This window comes from Mustela nigripes, chromosome 15, assembly GCF_022355385.1.
Source record: "Mustela nigripes isolate SB6536 chromosome 15, MUSNIG.SB6536, whole genome shotgun sequence".
NCBI lineage: Eukaryota > Metazoa > Chordata > Mammalia > Carnivora > Mustelidae > Mustela > Mustela nigripes.
In genome coordinates, this window is record NC_081571.1 from 81,920,417 (window position 1) to 81,941,516 (window position 21,100).

Genomic DNA, 21,100 nt, shown 5'->3' on the forward strand with positions numbered 1-21,100 from the left:
AGGATGAGACCCCTTGTATAATGAGGTTCGTTATGAATGACAAGCATAATTCCGACCCTGTTCTGCGGATTCTATCTTCCGTCGCTGCGACAGTCTGCTTGTGTGGGCCGGGGCAGCCACGCCGAGCTTCAAACACACTCAAAACTATTCTACGGGAATGTTTGTTTTCTCTCCTTGGTCGGTAGGTCTGGGTACATGTTAGACAGAGATACCCCCCTGAATGTACTGTCTTTGTGTAATAAAACATATTTCATTCAGCACGCTAGTTAAAAATTCTCGAGTGATGAGAAGTGCACAAGCAAACATTGCCTGGTGAGTTAATTTCATCGGTTCCTTACCAAAATATGCAAACGACATCGGGAAATCGTTTGATTAGTGCGCATTTTCCAGGCTGAATATTTATGTCTGCCAGCCCCCCCATCCCCCCCCCAGCGCTCCCGTATTTGAGGAAATCAAACCGGTTGAGAGCTAGTATGGAAACAAAGACCATGCAGGTGAAAGACACATGTGGTCACCCGGCCACAGGTCTCAAAACACCACTAAGTGAAAGCAGGACACAGACAAGGTAACCCCGGTGCAGAAAGGCCCCCCCACACCCTGTCCAGCCACCCCACTCTCCCCTCGCACCACCACGCCCCCTGCCCGTACACACACACACACACACACACACACACACAGCTCTGCAGAGGAGCTCTGTGGAACCTGGAGCAGCACATTCCTAGGGATCCAGCATCTGGAATAAGACATCTAGGAGGGCTGCCTCCTGCTCCAAGCTGTTGATCTGCCTGCCAGGTTGTCTCCTGTGCTGTTTGGTTGGACAGATGCAAAGAGCAAACTCTCCGGGCTTCAGAAGCTCTTCCAGACTGTGCCGTATCTGCCCTAGGACATCCTGAATTTGCCTGTGCATTCCCCATGTGCTTGCCTACCCCTAAGGGCAAGCCAGAGAACCATGTGGTTTGCAAGGCCCCTTCTTGATTGTTCTGAAATCTGGTGAGTTCAGTAGGGGCAAAGGCTACCAACCGTCTTAGATGATAGGCACTCCGTCCTCTGTGATGACACTAGGTGTTTGCCTCAGTCGTTACTGGGAATGTGATACGTCACAGCCACTCACAACCAATGAACGGGGTCGGAGAGTCCACCGAGAAACCGTCATCATCGCCCTCCACTTGCCCACGCTAAGTTTTGTTTTGTTTCGTTTCTATGCTCATCACAGAAAACGGTCCTCTCTCGGATTCCTTCCTTCTCTGTGAAATGTAGAGCCGTGCTGGGGAGAAGTCTGCGATTTACCAAACGTCTCCTAAAAGGGATTCAGAGGGTGGAGGCGGGATGGCGGGGCGCCAGGGTCTCAGGCTCGGCCCGCGATGTCGGCAGATGAAGCGAACCCCGGGAATGGAGCAGCCCTATAATTAGAATCCTATAAATGAGACATGAAAGAGACCTATTAATTCATCTCAATCATCCCTAAAGGGACCAGCCTGAGACTGTTCCCTGCAGAACATTTTCTATACTTCATTTATATCATTTTTATGAGGCTCATAGGATGACAGGCTTTCTCTAACCGCATGCACAGGGGCTTCACTATGCTTAAATAACAAGGAATCTTTGATCGGAGCAGTGTGAGCACTGAAATTGTAATATGGAGTTGATGCTTGCGAGGCGTATATGAAAAACAGGGTGCTCAGCTGCCTGTCGTTCCAAATACACTTGCCACTCTCCTACACACAGTCACTTCACACTCCCACACACACGGGGACACTCGCTCAGTTCTCAAGAATCCCAAATCAATAGACCCAGGAAATCATCTCTTATCTGTGAGAAGGCGAAAACCGGTACCGGATGGGAGATGGCTATTTATTGATCCCGGGATTCGTAAGAAAGAACAGAAGAGGCAGCCTGGGGAGAGGGAGGGTCCGGTGTCTCCTCCTGAAGACCCAGCACCTGACCCGTCAGGTTTCCAAGGACCCTCTGGAGAGCACATGCATCTCCCATAATCACCAGACTTGGAGGGTGGGCAGGAGATTCGGGGTGAAACCTTAAACCCTGTTCTGCACAGGGCAGGTAGTGAGCCTGCGGACAGGAAGCTGTCGTGCCTGGACGGCCAGCACCTAGCGGGGGCCGGCAAACCCGAGCAGAACTCGGAGCTGGGGACAGAGCCCTGCTCTTTACGGAGTGGCTGGGAGACCGCTGGCAAGTGACCGCACCTCTCTACAGCCGGTCCTTTCATTCGCAAAGTCAGTCATTTATCCTTTGGACAAATGCTCCATAAACACCTGCTGGGGGCCCAACCTCCCCGGGGTAAGGAGCTGTGTGCACCGCTCGCTCACAGGCGCTCCCCTCCGAGCCGGGCCGCCGGGGGCTTTCGCTGACCCTCTGCGGGGGGGGGGGGGGGGGGCTCATCGCCCCGAGCGTGGCCCGTGGGCAGTCATCGGGCTTGCGCTTCACCCCGGCTCTTGAAATAGAGTCGGTGTCGGGTCAGGCACTGGCGCAGGGTTCTGGATGCTTCTCTCGGAGCCCAGGATGGAGGACAATGGACCGTAGGATAACCTATTCGGGAGAAATCGAATCTTGGCACTTTGCTTTCTGAAAGAATCACACTCCCCGAAAGTGGTTTTCATGTCTCTGATTCCCTCTTTCCAGCCTTCCCTTACCTTATCCACGCTGGTGTGGGTTCTCCTACGCTGCGAACTCCCGGACTTTTCCAGAACACTCACGTGCCTCCGCGTGCCAGCGCTGCGGGACCCGGCCAGGGAGCCCTGGGGAGGGATGAGCGCAGGTGCCCCAGGGCCCACCGGGCAGAGGGGCGGCCCCCCAGGAAGAGGAAGGACCCTGCAGAGACAGGCTGGATCAAGACAGGAGGGCAGGAGCCCAAGACTCGGTGGGGAGAGCAAGGAGGGGCTGCCGGCGGGGGGAGTCAGGCGGGTCCTGGAGGGTCCAAGCAGTCAGGTGACAGTCGTGATGGACGAGAGGTCTCGAGCTTAGAACAAACAACCTTTCTGCCTGTGGCCGAGGGTCTCCCCCTGGCAGGTTGAGCAGCGCCTCCCCTTGCTGGTGCTGAGCTGTGTGGCGGCTCCCTGGGGGAGCTCTCCCCTCTGCCGCGCTCACTCCTTCCCGGCTGGGCTCCCTCACTCTCCGGCCCGTTTCTGTTGCTTTTTCCTTCTATCCCTACCTCTGACCGCTCCTTCTTTAACTCCTTCCCAGACTTTGTATGTTTCCTCCTGGGTATTTCTCGAGCTCAGTTGAGTTTCCAGGACCCGGCGCTCTGCTCTCCTCGGAGCTCTTATTTTCCCAAAAGACTGTGCCCAGCACATATGCGACACCTGCTCAAGCATTTCTTTTTCTGTCTTGAAACTTGACCGAGCTCCATCCACAGTTTCTTCTGCGTCTGTGCACGTGTGCCCACGTGCATGGATGTCCGCCTTCGCTCATCCTGCGGCGATGCGGGGAGCACCGGCTCGGTGGTCGGCAACCGAGAAGGTCGACGAGCTCCCCACAGCCGTGGAGCCCCCCGTTCTAGAGGGAAGAGGCTGAAGATAGACAAGTACACGAGTGTATCAATACAACTTTTCCTTTAATCAAGGACATGCGGAAGAGAGACGTGATGGATGCATCGCTCTCCCCAGGACCTTCAAACACCTTCAAAGTCAGTTTTCAGTCATTCAGCAGACATCGAGCTCCTGCTGGGCACAAGGAATTCCAAGAGGATGAGCTTCATCTTCACCTGGTCCCAGGCTGCCCTGGGAGCTCCCTGCTGTGCTGAAGGGCCCCCACCCTATGCCCAACAGCTCTTCAAAGAGACCTGAGCATTGTCCTAAAGGCAGCCTTCTCCCTAGAGCTTGCCCGGAATCCTAACTCTGTGGATTCTACTGCTTTTGCAAATACACACTTTTGTAAGTACAGCCATTGCTTTTTAGTCTCTACGGACATATCATCATTTCAGACACGCCGTCTCTCCACGGCTCAGGACTCACAAGTGACACTAGTCTCTCTCTGTCCAGGGTTCTCCCCTCAGCACTACTCACAGTTGGGGCTCGATAAGCCCTCGTTGACAGGGGTGTTCTGTGCATGCTAGGATGGTTATTGGCCTCCTCAGGGTCTACCCTCTAGTTCTAAGCCCCCATTCTCTTTTACAATGAACAAAACTGTCAGCAGACATAGTCAAAAGTCCCCTTGGGGAGAAAATCAGGCCCAAGTAAGAATCACGGTGATGCTCCTCCCAAGGTGCACCTGTGCTCCGTTCCCCTGCCTCCCTGGGGTGTTCTGTGAAGTGTCACAGGGCTGGGGAGGCCATGCCTAGCCATCTGACTGCGGTCCCACCACCTAGCACTGACCTCTCCTGCTTGTTCAGCATCTGTCTGCCCTCTCAAGTAGAAAAAAAAAAGTAAGCCCCATTGGTTTCTCTGCTTTTGGTGATTGATCCATATCACGCTTCCTTAATAATCTCGTGGCTTTCATATGGCGTCCTGTCTCCCCCTCTCCGTCCCCCCAGCTCCCAGATGCCGAACGGTCCCCAGCCATCATTCCTCCATGAGGACGAGAGGGCACCGTCCTGCTCACAGTGCTCTCACCACACTCAGCATCCCCAGCTGATCCCCCGGAACCTGGCAGGTCAGCTCCCCTGCCGGCTCACCCCTGTTGACCTGTTGACATTTTCAGCCTCAGCTGCTGCCTCTCCCTCTCTTGACTCAAGCTGTGAACCCAGAACACATCACTCCCCTTCCTTATGACTTCGGACTCCAGCATCTCCTCCTCCCCACCCCGAATGCCCTCCTTCCGTCTTCCCAACAGGCAGATGTCCTGCCCATTCTTTATGTCTCTTCCCAAGTGTAGTTTTTTTGATAAATCTCTTCTTGATTCTCATGCAGAGTGTGGTTCTTTTTTTCCTGTGTTCCCAATGCATTTTTCACATGCCTCCATAAACATAAAAATTCCACTGTATTTTTGATTATGCAGATGGCTGTTTTCTCAGTGATCTCCAAGGTTCTGCAATGAGGAACTAGGTATCTTTACATCCTGGCTGCCAGGATAGCCTCGGGCACACCGGCGCTCTGTACGTGCTTGTTGAATAAGTGAAGGAATCCTACTTTATACATTATCATCTATCACATATTTTGATGACTACTTATATTATCCTAGAGCCATTGTTCTCAAACTCCATGCCGAGATGGCCCTGGGGGAGCCATAGGAAACACAGGGGACACAGGATAGTTTACACATTTGAGGGACATAGGGCCACGATCCACATCTGTTGGCCATCTCATGAACCATCAGCTCCAAGTGATTCAATCGCTGTATCACCTTATGTTACTCTTCATTTGATGACATCATATCTCAGTAGAGTCAGAATATTGGCTATTGCGATGTTAAAAAGCAAGTTATGTGGGTACATCAATGTGAACAGGAAAGACGGGTGTTGTGTTCCATCCAGTCCCAGATGAAACATGTGGCACGGTGGCCAGCAGGTGTGCACGCCCCTTGCAAAGTGACTGTGCCTATTTAAGAGTGAAAGACATAGTTTTGCTTTCACTAGATCTTGATCGTTTTTTCAAATGACAACTAAATTGTTAGGATATAAATACTCACCTGTTTGAACCTGGTTGATAAATTTTAAGTACACATATGTATTTAGTAAACATATACTGTCAGGTATTTCTTTTGGTCTCAGCATGTGATGAAAAACACTGAGGAGTTTAGGAGGCCATGAACAGAGAGTTTGGGAAGCTCTCCCCTAGACAGAATTACTGGTTGGAGTCCTTCCTTGTAAATACTAGAAACTAGTTTCCTGTTGATGTCCATAAAGTAAATGAATTTATTGATAGCATATTGCAGAATTTGCAGAACCAATGAAGTAGTTTCATCCCAGGCTTGGCATGAAGCTCCCAGGAACAACTTCTCACAATATGCCTTCCACTGTGGTCCAGGAGAGCAGCTCCAACAGAGTTCCTCTTTGTTGCAACCTCGGTGTTGCCTCTCCAGAGAGAAGCAGAGACAGAGACAGAGAGAGGAAGGGAGACACTGAGGCAGGGTCAAGGACACACAGAGAGCGTCTGACTCTGCTCCCAGGTCAGACCCGGCAGCCACAGCCGGTTGGCAGAGACAAAATCACATGCACGCCTTTGCCCACCGACAGTGGGAGTAGAGGGGGGTCTCCTGCACGGAACCTTCTATGGAGGCATGTTCAGATTTCAGACTAACCTGTCTCAGGGGCATTTTGAGTCCTTCCATGGACAGAGAGGAAGGAATCGGGAAAAATGTTTTGAGAGTTGTGTCAGCCACATGAGCCCTCTGAAGTGGAAGCGGGTTGAGCACGTGTCCTACGGCCACATGGGCACAAAATGGACACCAGGAGGGAGATGGGAGTTCGGGATAAGAAGAAGCCCCCGGGGCCAGGCTGCCCGAAGCTCCTGTCCCTGCCTGGGTGGGGGTGCAGCCGGGGTGACCGGGGAGTGCGAGAGAGAGAGGTCCTGGGGGTCCTGGGGAGCAGGGGCGTCCTTCACTCCCGGGCCAGAGGCTCTGAGTTCTAAGAACACAGAGGTGTGGACGCATGATCCGTATTGCACAGTGGGCTGAAGAGTTGTGACGGGATGGTGAACAGGTCTTCCAGAACCACACTGTCAGGTTTTCACTCTCCTGCGGCTACGGACAGACTCTCACTGGTGATAAACGAAGCATCATTTTTTAAAAGATTTTATTTATTTATTTGGTGGAGAGGGAGCGAGGGGAAGGTGGGGCAGAGAGAGAGAATCCTGAAAAACTGGAAGTGAAAAAGCAAACCGTTCAGGTACTACCCTCACCATGTGACACAACAGAAGCTCCGGTGCTGCTTATTTCCTGCTGGATTTTGTTCTCTGGTTTTATTTTCAGAGCTGTGACCCCATTTTATTGCTTTTTTCAAGTGTCCTGCTGTAATGGACCATTATATCACCCTGGAGCACACTGGGCAAATTGGTATAAATACTTCGTCAATAGACTGTCTTATTTTCTTTAGAGAATGAACACTGGATTATCATAAAGCTATTAGAACTTGAAGTCCTGTCAAGTTATGTCATGAACTAGATTCCTGCTACATTAAAATAGACATTTTAAAGGACTTTGATACCTACTACAAAAATAAATTTAAAGTATTTGTAAAACAGAAGAGGAACAGAATTTGATTCTCAGCGCTATGAGTGATGTGGAGAGAAAAGCACAATGAATGAGCCAGCGCGTTTCTGTAGATGATGGAAATGATGGAATTCTGAAAAGATGAAAAGAGGGAGTTTGCAAGCAACAGGCACTCCTCTCCGGGGCGATGGTGCCGGCTACCGGAGCTCTTCACGGAGACTGCCTCTTGAAGGAGCTCCCTGTCCAGTGGAGATCACTTTCATGCGTCCAAGGGCTCCTTCTAAACTGTGTTGAACAAAATAACAAATCAAGTAAGAATCGACTTCCGGCGCGCTGGGCATAAAAATGTGTTTCCAGAGAAAGAATGGCCCCAGCATGCATCCATTTAAGTCTGCCGCCCCGGGAGGAGTCGGGCTGGAGTTAACTGGCAGATATGGAAAGACCTGGAATGATGGCCGAGTTAGGACTGCTGGTGGGGGGGCTCGGGGAAGCACTTCCACAATGGGAGAGCGTGAGCGCCCATTATTCCGGATGGACACCTGCCGCCAGGTTACCAGCTGAGAGTGTGTGGCTTGTGGAGTGCCTGGAGCAGAGAATGAGCCAGAAACCTGCCTTTGTGTCGTGAATTCTTCCCAGTCTGGGAGCAGCAAGCCTTTGGGCAAGTGTGCTAAGTTTTCTGTGTCTGCACATCCTGTTAGAGGACACCCCACAGCTTCGGGTCACCCATCCCAGTTTCTGCACAGTGACATGCTCCACTGGAGGCACTTCCCTGTCTGGTGTGGGATGGCACAGTCATCCTCCCTAAGGCCGTGTGTCCCAGTGTTATAGGTGGACAAATCCTCTGTCTGTCCCACAGACGACCGCAGTCTGCCTATGTCCAGCTTGTGAATGCTTCCATGCCTCAGACATCAGTGAGGCCCAGACAAGATAAGCATTTCTTGCCATTGGAACATTTACATTTTTCTCAGTGCATTGTCTATTTATCTGCCACAAATTAGAATGTAGAGGTCCCAACCCAATCTCTTTGGCCATTGTTGCAAGCAATACCCATCGCCTTAACCCTAACTCAGCTGCACGCAACAGAGTCTTGTAGATTTTCTTGGAGCTGGAAGACATTTTACAGCATTGCAATGATGCACTAGGTTCTCGAGACTCAACTGGATGCCCTCTTTAAGGAGTAGGTTCGCCTAAACCAGTGACCAGTTCTTGAGCATCGAGTCCCACTCCAGGATCTGCTGGAAGAGTGCGAATGCCCCAATCCTGAGACCAGGTTTGAACTGGGAGTCAGATGCCTACGGGTCCTGTCTCCTTAAAATAGCTCTCAGTTGCCCCGTGTCTCAGTGTTCTGCCGGGAAAACAAAACCGGTGTTTCCTATGGTTTCCTCTCAGTAGGCGGTGAGAATTTTAAAACCTTTGAATTCTTAGGTATTGCCTTTTTTGGTCAAACCTTCTGACATCCTCAGTCTTATTTATCTGAAAAGATTTCTAATTTTCCTTTCATTCTGTGTTATTCTTCTCCGCCTGATTGTTACTTCCTTTTTAATGCCGCGTAATACGTTCCTAGCGATGTTGCTCTTACTAGTTGGTGAGTTCTAAGTAACAAATAAATTGGCACCTGCCGTATCTTCCAAATTAAGCATTTGGAAAAAAATAAAAAATAAGCAGTGTATGTGAGAATATTTGGGAATTGTAAAGCACATCATATACCCAGCTCTATAAAAGGCATATATGTTATATATGCATAACACATGGACATATGTATGTGCGTGTGGGTCCAGAGAGAGAGAGAGAGAGAGAGAGAGAGAGAGATTACCAGTGGAAGTCCAGAAGAGACAACAGAAGCAACACAGTCCTCCTTTATTTCTGTTCTGGGCTGGGACCCTCTTCCTCTGCGTGCACAGGGCACGCAGCCGGAGCAGCTGAGTCGGCGGGAGCCGGGCTTCACGCCCAAGGGCACACGGGAAGGTGTCCTTGCTTGCTGACCACCGGCATATCTGTTACCTCCGCACTCCCCCAGTTCTTCAGTTTCATCAGAGAAGCTGACGCGGTACAGCCGCCGGGCCCCTCCGATCAGCGCCACATCGGCCTTAATTTCTCAAGTCGCTTTACCTGCTTTAAGTTAAATCTGTGACTACAGAGAGTAATAGGGTTTATTGGCGAGATGCATACCTTTTCTGACCGTTTTTGTTGTCGTGGGGGGGGGGGGATGCTAGTGTCTTGCCTGTTAGATTCCTTTAATTTTCTGCTGCTTGGTAGTTTGTGTTGTGCTGGTTTTTTGGCCTTCATGGAGGAATGCTTTAAAAAGTGAGCATCAGGGCGCCTGGGTGGCTCAGTGGGTTAAAGTGTCTGCCTTTGGCTCAGGTCATGATCTCAGGGTCCTGGGATCGAGTCCCGCATTGGGTTCTCTGCTCAGCAGGGAGCCTGCTTCCTCCTCTCTCTCTCTGCTGCCTCTCTGCCTACTTGTGATCTCTGCCAAATAAATAAATAAATAAAAATCTTTTTTAAAAAAATAAAAAGTGAGCATCTCAAAATGTCCTCTCCTCCGGTTCTGTACCTGTGGGGTGGTCTCGACCGCACCTCCATCCTCGCATGCACACGCGCCCGGGTGCGCGCACACACACACACACACACACACTCACACATGCACAACCGCGCCTGCGCTCTCACACTCACACGGGAAGATGGCGACGTCCGTTCCTCTCTCTTCCGTCCACTTGGAATATCTAAACACGATTACTACAGGGGAGCCTTAAGGGAGACTACAACCTCCACCTCATCACAGCGTTCACGCCGTCGGAATTTGTGGGAACGAATAATTCCTCGTCTTAACTTAACACGTAACTTAAGGGCAAAAGAAGTATAGGTTCTAACACCTGTTTTTCTACCTTCAACACGCCTGTTCCTTCTTCTAGCTTGGATCTGGACCATCGTAAGGACTACTGTCCCACACCGAGCCCCAGGCACTGGAATCCCATATCCCAGTGGGGGTTCAACATGATCAATCAGACAGACTCTAGGCCCCGAAGTTCCCACATACTGCCAGGTGATGTTGGAAAACATTGATTCTGCCTGAGGGGCCAGCCATGAGGTGAGCCAAAAGCTACCCCCAGACCTCCATGCATAGCACCGTGGGTCCCCAAGGATTCTGTAGGACCAACAAGGGTCAAGATGGCTCATTCGCCTGGACCACAGCTGTGAAAGGATAAAGCAGAAGTTGGCCAGCCACGGGCTTTGGTACAGGCAGAGGTCGCGTGGGGCACAAGTGACGTCCCTGCAGAAGCCAGAGGGACAGGAGACCGTGTGCAGACCGGCACCTTCCTGACCGAGCACCAGTCAGCAAGCACCCAGCGTCCGCACAGAGGAGGGGACCGAATCTGGACGCTCGGTTAGTGCTCAAAACAGGCTAATTTCAGTTTCTCAAAGAATGATTACTGAACACCAAAAATGTGCCAGACACTGTTCTAGGGACATGGGGTGGCCCAATAAGGCCGGCCAAATCCTACTGAGTACAACAAATCGGAGGACATCCATCACCCTTGGGGTCAGAAGGGGTCAGAAGAGCTGGTGAGGAAGGCCAGTGGGCTAGAGTTCTGGACGCTGCCGCACTGACTGCAGCTGTGGGTTCAGCCCTCACGCCCCCGCCACCCGGGTCCAGCTCTGCTCTCTTCTGTCCTCCATCACTCGCTGGACCATGTGCCGTGTGCTTATCACCTGCCGGCTGTGCGGTGCGGCCCAAGGGCACACAGCGGTGGTCGAGATAGAGCCCCAGCCTCAGACTGACGAGGGTGGCAAGGGACTCAGACACTCAACACATCACCGCAGGGTTAGCAACAGCGAGCAGCGTTGTGGGGGTTAAAGGCCCCGAGCAGGGCGGAGAACAGCTCCGGGGACAGGCAGGGCTGGGGCTGGCCCGGTAGGGCTCCGGCTACAGATCACCGAGGCTGCAGACGAACCAGTCCCACGAGCCCACATTGTCAGGCCACTGTTTCTCAAGAACTAAGGCAGGAGAGGAGCCTTTCGGAGAATTCGGAAGTGTCCTTCTAGGAAATTAGGGCACAGGCAGTATTAGCAATGTTCGGCACAGCCTCCCAGATGTCACAGAAGAATGCACCTGTTTCCTGTAACGCCGCTCAGAGAACTTGGTCGTGTGCTGCTGGATGTTCTCCTCCAGCATGAGCCGAGCGGCCACAAGAGCCTGCTTGAAGGGATAGACCATGATTGATACAACCACACCCCTGTGGCTGGATATTTAAACTGCTTCTGAGTTTTTGCTCTTATAAATAGTTCCCTACAGGACAGTCTCATTATCCCTCAGATACATTTCTAAACATGAATTTGCTGATTCGAAGAGAATCCAAAATTGGCTTGCAGACTTGGTATGATATTGAAAGATTTTCCTTATTTAAATCCTGGCATGCGCCATCCCGCTATGGGCAACTCGGATCTAGTTGAACACTTTCAAATTGGGTATGTGTACATGCTAAACAACCTTAGTAGTGCAGGAAGCCAGATAATAACGAACCCGAGAGCCCCCAGCCCTCCAGGTCCCCGAGCCCCCCCCTGCAGGCTGATGGGATCCCGGGCGCAGAAGCGGATTCCCACCATTTCCAGGTTCGGGTGGTTCTGGATGCCTCTTTCATAAATATTTTTGTATACATCTTACTGTGGTCATCGGCTTCCTTTCTCTGGGGACTAGACTGGTTGGTTTATCCCATAGATAGATGTTCAGTTTTTAAAAAGCCACCGAGTATTTTTCCACCGGGGTCCCATTCTATGCTCCCACCAGCAACATATGAATTTTCAGGAGTCAAATCCTCACCATTATTTGACAGACTTTTAAATGAGCTTTGCCACTGGTTGTGAGATGGTATCTCACTGTGGTTTTAATATCATTGTCGAATGACTAATGAGGACACAGTCATCCTGGCAGAAGAAATAACATTTGTGAAGACCCCAAAGGAGACAAGAGGTGCTTTCTGGAACATTCCTGAGCATGACCTTAGAGAACCTACAGACATAAACATTATTGGCATTTCAAGCTACATATTTCCAGATCTCCCTGTCATGCGCGCGCGCGCGCACACACACACACACACACACACACTTTATTTACTTAATACAGTGACTATCTATGGTTGAGTATGTCCTCTCAAAGTTAATGCGCAGGAGCCCTGCGTCCCCGTGTGACGATGTGGGGAGCGAGGCCCGTGGGGGGCGACTGGGGTTGGAGGAGGTCCTGGGGCAGAGCGCAGTGAGGAGAGTCACGCCCTTGTCAGCAGAGGAAGAGATGGGAGACCCTTCCTCCGCTTGCACGCACCGAGGAAAGGCCATGTGAGGACAGAACCTGGCCGGCCTGGCACCCTGACCTCAGACTTCCGGCGTCCAGAACCCGGAGAAGGAGATGTTTGCTGTTTAACCCACCCAACCCGTGGGACTTTCTTGGGGAGGCCCAAGCCGACGAAGACGGCATCTTTTACTCAATAGTCTTCTCCAGCAGCACCATTTCAAGACGCTGCGTAGCACATCGCGTCGACGGCCCACTCGGATGGGTCCTTCCAAGGTTCGCTTTATAATCTGCTGAGGCAGGACGAGAGCAGCCGTCTTCAAGACGTGGCCTTTCCTGGGTGGTGACCAATTGCCCTGATCTCCCGAGGGGTGCCTTCTCTCCTGTGGCTCACAGCTTCCCAGAACTGCTGTTTCCTGGGCCGCAGGGTCCCCGCTGCCGGGGCCTGGCGTCATATGTGCCCACAGCTGTGCAAGGACACGTGCACTCACTGGTGCTCTCACGCGGCACACATCCCTGCTCTCCTGCATCCCGTCCACAAACCCCAGCCCGCGGGCAGCCCCCGACCCCACTTCCCTGGGGCTCCACGTCCCCGCCTTTGGTCCACGAAAGCTGGGTTGGCCCAGGACTACCACGTCTCTCTTCTCGGGGAACCCACTCCTACACAGCTGAAAATAGTTGCTTCTTCGGTTCTCTCCAGTCCTGTAGGGTTATGCTAGTCCCAATTACTTTATTGTGGCCAAAATTAATTGTCTTATTTCATTTATAAAATTGTTGTGCTATTACAAATAAATCTTCGGTGGGCATGTGTATAGTTTTCTATATACAGATACCCTGAATAGTTTCATTTGGCTACTTACTAAGTAGTAACACTAAGTGATCTGTATAGTTCTTGAGATTTGTCTCCTACACCCTGGCACGCTTCATCAGTAAATGGGCAACTTTAATTAGTTTTACAATTAACAGAAACACATGTATATTGTATACTTCTCCCCTGAGTCAAGTAGATAAATCAACCTTTTTTTTTTTTTTTTCCATACATTCATTATCTTTGGAAGAAACCAGCACTGACAGTTTCTTATGTATCTTTCAGAAGTTTCCAGGTTGTGAACACTTACAAATATATTTTCTTTTCTTTGTCTTATGGTAGAGATGAGAATGTATTCCTTGCCTTGTTGTGCGTCTTTTAACAAATTAAAACATATCTTGAATAAATTTCCATATTTGCATTGATTTAGCTATCTTATTTTTTAAAAATAGCTCTGCTTTCTAGATGTACCATAATTTAACTAATCAATTCCCTATTGATGGACATTTATAGAGTTTGCACAGTTAGGATTTCAAACAATGCTACAAAGTAAACCTTTCACACAGACGTGAGAATAAACAAGGTCCCAAGGTGAAACTGGCTTGTCAAAGTAAATACATCTTTTGTTTTGTGGGATATTCCCAAGATGCTCTCCAGACAGCCTCTGCAAGTTTTCACTCCTACCAAGAGCAGATAAGACATCCATGGTCCAACATCCGTATACGTCGTGAAATATTGACTCTTCAGTCCCTGCCAGCCTGAAAGACTAAAACGAAATAGCATCCCATTTCTACACGTTGTTACCTCATTCTAAGTCAGGTGTTGCTAACTTCCCTTTCTTCATATTGTTAATTTATTTAAACTGCTTTTTGATGTCCTTTGAATAATAAACTCCAGCGGGGTCAAGCCGGGTCAGGGAGCTGCTGCTCATTTTACAGAATTGTGTGAGCGAATCTTATGAACCCTGGGATTTACCCCCAGGAAGACGTTTCAAAAATTGTATGACCCTCTGCCATTGATGACAGTTTTATTTTAATGAATTTCATACTCTAAATTCTTAATCCACATCACTTTTCTTTGTACCATTCGATAACACCTACGTTTTCCCTTACCATTATGGACAAAATGGGGTAAGTTCTCCTTGACAAAATGGGGTAAGTTCTCCTCGTAAAGATTTGTTTTAAGAAAAACAAAACTTTCCCATCAGATGTAGACCCCTGGATCTTCCTGCTATCATCCCACTGGCCTAGGGCAGCCTCCTCTCTATGCCTGGGAGGGGTCAGGTGGATGTTGGCACTGCAAAGGAGGTTGGGTGCCCCACTAGGATGGACCAACTGTGAAGGATCTTGGAGCAAATGGTATTTGTGTGTCTTGTTAGGAGCTCAGTTCCATCTCTTGTGCAACTGGAGCAAAGCTGACCTGAGGCACTTGTTTCTTGGGGCCTGACCGTGGGCTTCCTCAGGAGCAGCCTAGCAAGGCTCTGCGACGTGGTGAGGACCATACTTAAACTTGTGGAGGTCAAACCTCAGACAGAGGCTGCCTCCTATGTCTCTGGGCTTCGGCAGCTCCATTACGTAACAACATAGTTCACCCACCCATGGTTTCCCAGGCAGGACAAAACATTATCAAAGTCAGGCAGCATCTCCAAGCCTGCAGAATGAGAGCTGGTATGGTTGTCAAGATCTGATGACCAAAAGAAGGTCCGCAGTAGAGTAGACCGAATGGAACGGCAGGTGTAACCACTTGCCTAACCCCAGGAGCCCCCACCTCGTTCACCAGTGATCCGGACATCAGACCTCACTGCCTCCTGGGGATAGGCTTTTTTTGGGTAAATTCTTAAATAGCCTCTTAGCCTCCATTGTGGTTTCATAATTGTGACCTTATAACAGTTACCATGGAAAGAATTCCTAGATTATAAATAATGACAATGTGAGTTTCCTAGTTACCAAGTGTATTTATAAAATGAATTCCAAAGGTACATGACATTTCATTCCAGCTTATTTTTAGAAATCAAAAGATAATAAAGGAACATACCTTTTTTTTCCTCCAGAAAGAAAGAATTGTACTATTTCTCCAAATCTAGTTATACAGCAGTACATCTATATGACTATTAGAAAAAATGGAAGGTTTTTAGTAACATACTATTCTTAGAGGTTTAAGAAAAGCATTTGCAATCACATAGATTTCAGGGTTAAATCAAGTTACTATGACCCTGTATCAGAATTAAGCTTATAAAAGTTGTCCTGCATTTTAAAAGACGTCATGCACCTCAGTTTTCTCACCAGACACAACACTTGGAGAACTGATATGCCTTCTAGAACTTTGCAAAATACTTTTGTGACTGAAAACCACTATTTCTTTTTTTTTTTATTTATAATTTTTTATTTTTTATAAACATATATTTTTATCCCCAGGGGTACAGGTCTGTGAATCACCAGTTTACACACTTCACAGCACTCACCAAAGCACATACCCTCCCCAATGTCCTTAATCCCACCCCCTTCTCCCAAACCCCCTCCCCCCAGCAACCCTCGGTTTGTTTTGTGAGATTGAGAGTCACTTATGGTTTGTCTCCCTCTCAATCCCAGATTCTTTCATTGATTCTTCTCATACCCACTTAAGCCCCCATGTTGCATCACCACTTCCTCATATCAGGGAGATCATATGATAGTTGTCTTTCTCTGCTTGACTTATTTCACTAAGCATGATACGCTCTAGTTCCATCCATGTTGTCGCAAATGGCAAGATTTCATTTCTTTTGATGGCTGCATAGTATTCCATTGTGTATATATACCACGTCTTCTTGATCCATTCATCTGTTGATGGACATCTAGGTTATTTCTTATGCAGAGCTCTTAAAGGCCAAGGCTCACCTGGTGGGAAGAGCTGTGAACCAGGAAAGTCAGTGAGGCTTCCTGAGGAATACAGCACAGGAGAAAAGTCACTCCATTGGGGTGATTGGGTGGCTCAGTCGGTTAAGCATCTGCCTTCAGCTCAGGTCCTGATTCTGGGGTCCTGGGATCGAGCCCCGCATCTGGCTCCCCCTGCTTGTGCTCCTATATGCTCTCCTTCTCTCTCCCTCTCTCAAAAATAAATCACTAAAATCTTTTTTAAAAATTTAAAATAAGAAAACCCACTCAATGGCTTCAAGCCACTTTCTCATGTGCTATAGAAACACAAGTTCGAAGAAGATACAAAAGTGATGGAAATGAAGTAATTTTTATGCTCTGTCTGCTACTGTGTCTTTTCCCAACACTACTCCAGGAGATGCTTCATGGAAATTCGTTCTTTAGCTTGACTGCAGTGTCTCCTAATTGGGACATTTTCTCCCTTTGGAATCTTAAATCCGGAACGTTCATCTTCTACACTGAAAAAAATGTTCCAGAACTTAACCCTGGAACCTCCTGCATTAAAATTCTCCTTTCTTCTTTTACGTGTCATGGATCCTATACATTTGCCAGTTGTTCTGGTTTTGTTTTGATACATACTTATCAAACACTGTATTCGGGGGCGCCTGGGTGGCTCAGTGGGTTAAAGCCTCTGCCTTCAGCTCAGGTCATGATCTCGAGGTCCTGGGATCGAGCCCCCCATTGGGCTCTCTGTTCAGCGGGGAACCTGCTCCCCCCTTTCTCTGCCTGCTTCTCTGCCTACTTGTGATCTCTGTCTGTCAAATAAATAAATAAAATCTTAAAAAACACACACACACACACACAGAAGTGACTCTTCCGTGTTGGAATAATGACACACTAGGTTCTATGAACGACAAGGAGATAAGATAACATCCAGCCAACGTCCCCCAAACTATAGCAGGCTCTAACGCCAGTATCTTCACCAACGGTAACAGTGGTACCTGGAGAATGTAGACTTGGAAGCCAGATCAGCACACTCTGGGTCCTAGACAGCAGTAGGTAGCCCTGAAAACTTGGACAAATGTCTTAATCTTGGTGTTAATGTTTTTGTGTTAAATGAGGATCTCAAGCTACTATAAACAACCTCTAAGATTTTTTTTTTAATTTTTTATTTTTGATAAACATACATTTTTATCCGCAGGGGTACAGGTCTGTGAATCACCAGGTTTACACACTTCACAGCACTCACCAATTTAAAAAGCATATGCCTGGTGTGCAATATTCAAATATTTTGGTCTCAAGGCAACTTTACACTCTTAAAAAATACTTGAGAATTCCAAAAAGCTCTTGTTTATGTCTACTTTACCTGCTGGTATTTGTTGTGTTAGAAATTAGGGCTTAGAAAAGGTTTTAAATATTTATTAACTTATTTACAATTAATGAGAAATCTATTACATGATAACATAAATAACATATGCCTATGAAAATTAGCTCAGAACACAACATTTCTTGGTAAGGTGGCCCTTGTTGGACATTCTTGAAAATGTTTTCAGTGCCTGGCTGAAGAAAAAGCCCCCGATGCTCACATCTGCTCCTGCATGTAGTCTGTTGTGACAGCAAAGTCATGGCACTTCGGAAAACACTTTCTATATATACCTTTCTGAGACAAAGAGAGCAAATCAAGTGTTAGTGTTGCGACGGTGACCTTGTACGCTCAGAACCCCTCTCAGGATCTCGCGGACCCCCGGGATGTTTTGTCGTCAGGGCTCAGTGGTGCCTCCCCACTCTTGAAGTGGGGCCCAGCAAAGTGTGGCTCATCGACCTGCACCGTTGACTCTCACTTTTGATATGAAAACCATAGTCAACAGTCCTGTAAGCTCTTCAAGGTCAAAAGGACACAGTTGTTTTCCCTATTCTTGCATCTCCTTGGGCTTTTCCCATCCTTTATTTTGCTCCTCGTCCTAAAGTGCCCGTGGTTGCAGGGGGCTGTCACAAGTCCTAGCATCGCGGCAGGACAATGATTGTCCTCTACTTCCTTGAAGGGTTTTCTAAAAGCAAACCAGTGGTTGCCAAATACCCAGCAAGTCTGCTCTTGGACATCCCTCGTTGGCTGCGGTGGCACCTTTCCTGCACTCAGGTCTAGAGAGAGGACCCGGCCCCTCAGGGTGGCTTTAGGGAAGCAAGAGCCACCCCCAGGAAATGGTAGGTAGGCCCACGCTGCCCTAAAACGTGGCCACGTTACAGAGAGTCTGTGCCCTCTTGAGAAGGAGAGCGGGATTCGGCAAAGAGGCAGACGACCCGCAGCTTCGGCCACAAGGGACTCAGGAGGTATTGGGCAGGAAGGAGTCAAGGAACCATGACCCTTTCTAAGAGCTTCGGGGTCGACGTGAGCAGGTCCTTCACCACACAGCTGCTTCTCTTTGCATGATTTAAAAACCGTCTCTTTCGTATTGGCTTTGTACAACATCTGACAGAATTTAGTACTATTTCAAGTGTAAGTTACAGTTCATAAGAAACAGCGTTAGAAAAGCGCCAGGACCTGCTTCCCACAGCTAACTCGTCCAGCATGCACCCAATGGACCAGGTCAGCTACAAGCCAGAACTTCAAACAAAGAAATCTCAGTTTCGCACTAGTTTACTTATTTATTTTTCTGTTCGGCTTGTTTTTAGATTTATGTGCGAATTTATTCCGACTTTTCTAAATATGTGTATTAAACTCTGTAGTTCTTTATCATTTTTATTTGAAGGGTAAGCGGTGTACTCCTGCCATTAGCTCTTTGATGCAAAAAGGCAATTGCGACTTGAAAAAGCAATGGCAAATAGTTTCTGAGGCTTATTAGTGTTTTACTGTGGGCATAATTCTTCTTTCCGATCTACACTGTGATTACCTATTCAGAGGAAGCACTTAGTCTCCACTTAAAACGTAGGAAGATTTTCCATTACCATCAACTGGAAGATTCTAAGCGGAGCCATAGGACACTTTATAAGCATGAAACGGATGCCCTAAAGCAAAACGGAAGACGCCACAACCCCCGCCCCCTCCAAAAAAAAAATTGCATGTGGAAACCTGCTTTTTTTTTTCCTGAATAATCAATCACAAAAGTAATTTTTCCATGATGAAAATGTACGTAGCTGAGTGAAAAGTTACAAAAACAAAAACAAAAAACAACAACAAAAAAGCAGAACATAACGCAGAAACCTCCCCTGCCGTTTAGGCTAAAAATAGCAACTTCCATGCCCAGGTACATTCATGTGTTTACTTGTAATGAATCTTTAACAGATGGCACAGTGATTAGAGCCCAGGCTCACCCTTCTGAAGTCTGCAAAACCCAGGCATCAACCTTCCCAGTCACAGGATGCTTGGATCGGCTCTCAGGAAGAGCATCTCGGGCAGGACGTAGTAGATTTCTTATACTCATGCAGAGCAGATGGGGGTTTGTGCAAGGAATTCAGGGAAGGCTAGGAATCTTTCAGAGACTAAATGAATATTTTGTGCTACTATTGTCTATCACCACCGGGGAAAGTATGGTACTAGGTGATACAGCCGTGATTCTGAGAAAGTCTTTCCTGAAATCTTCCGTTCGCTGAAATGAAATCTTGTGGCCCCTGCTTGATTTCGTGGCCAGAATATGAAAGCACTTCTGTAATCTGCAAAGCCTTGGTCGGTCTGTGTTTGACAGCTGACGGCAGCATGGCTGTTCCTTCCGGTCTCCATCCAGGCGCAAGCCAGCGAAAAGAGGTCCTGCCACACGGCACTGATGTGGTTGCTATGGAGACGCACCACTCAGACATCCTGCTGCCTTCTGCGTCCACGGCCACAGCCGCTGCCTTCTGTGTCCACGGCCACAGCCGCTGCCTTCTGTGTCCACGACCACAGCCCCCTCCCAAAGGCTATGCACAGACAACCGCCGAGCCTGGCAGCCTCTTCCCATGAAGCGGGACACTCAGCCACCGGCTAGACTAGTTCAAGATTTCGCACTGCCCTGGCCCATCCTCTCTTGGAAGGGTCTGCCCTGTGGTCTGAGACCCCTCCAACCCAGGCCCCCCTCTCTTCCTGCCTGTCCCCCTTCCCTTGGTGTCAGACCCACACATGGTGCACAGACCCCGCATTGTACCAGTACCCTGTGGGGCCGATCCCATGCCTGCGCAGGCCTATCTCGTGTCTGCCTCTGGGCAGATCTGGATGAACCCACTCTTCTTCCTCTAGGTTCACGAGAAGGCGCCACACTTGAACAGAGCGTGAGGCCTCTGTTGAATAACAAACACTAAGATATGTTCTACGTACAAATCACAGAATTTTCGAGGAGTAAAATTTTATCATAGCCCAAGAAATGCACAATGAGGTTAACATAGAATTGGCCAACAAAGCACCTTTCTAAGTAAACATGAAAAGCGTGTAAATGTCCTATAACTTGTTTTGGCTGAAAATGGGCCAGCTCAGTCCATGGGTGCACCTTGACAATGAATGGCTCCAAGACTGTGGTCCCATCAGACAGGCACCAGGAGTCTGTGGCGAGGGGAAATCCTCCCAATGGGCAGAGGTTCAGGGGTTCTACCTGGTCACCCATATTGCACCGAAAGAGAAGTGAGCAAGGCACAGGCTTACAAGGACTCATGGGCAGTGGCAAATGGTTTGGCTTCTTGGTCAAAGGCCAACAATTCAAAGTCTGGAATATTGTGTACAAGGACATCCAGGGACCCGAAAGAAGATATGCCGCTGGGACAGTCATAAGGTGAGCAAAACTTCCTCTCACACATTAGTGTCCACCAGAGACCATCCACCATGGACTAGCGTCCACCAGAGGCCATCCCCCATGGAGGAAGTACTGAGTAGCCATGGAAATGGAAAGGCTAAGACAGGTCATGTCAGCTGGCATCCATCCTCATTAACTTGCTCTGGTACCATGAGCTCCTGTGTGCAGCACCATGGTGCTGGGCTCCACAGCAAAACTCCCCCTTCTCCGTGGCGAATTTACTACTGCTGCGGCAGCGTACCCAACCTGAAAGCAGCGAAGACCGGTGTTGTGCACCACGGGAATGGTGCTGGCCCTGGAGGGG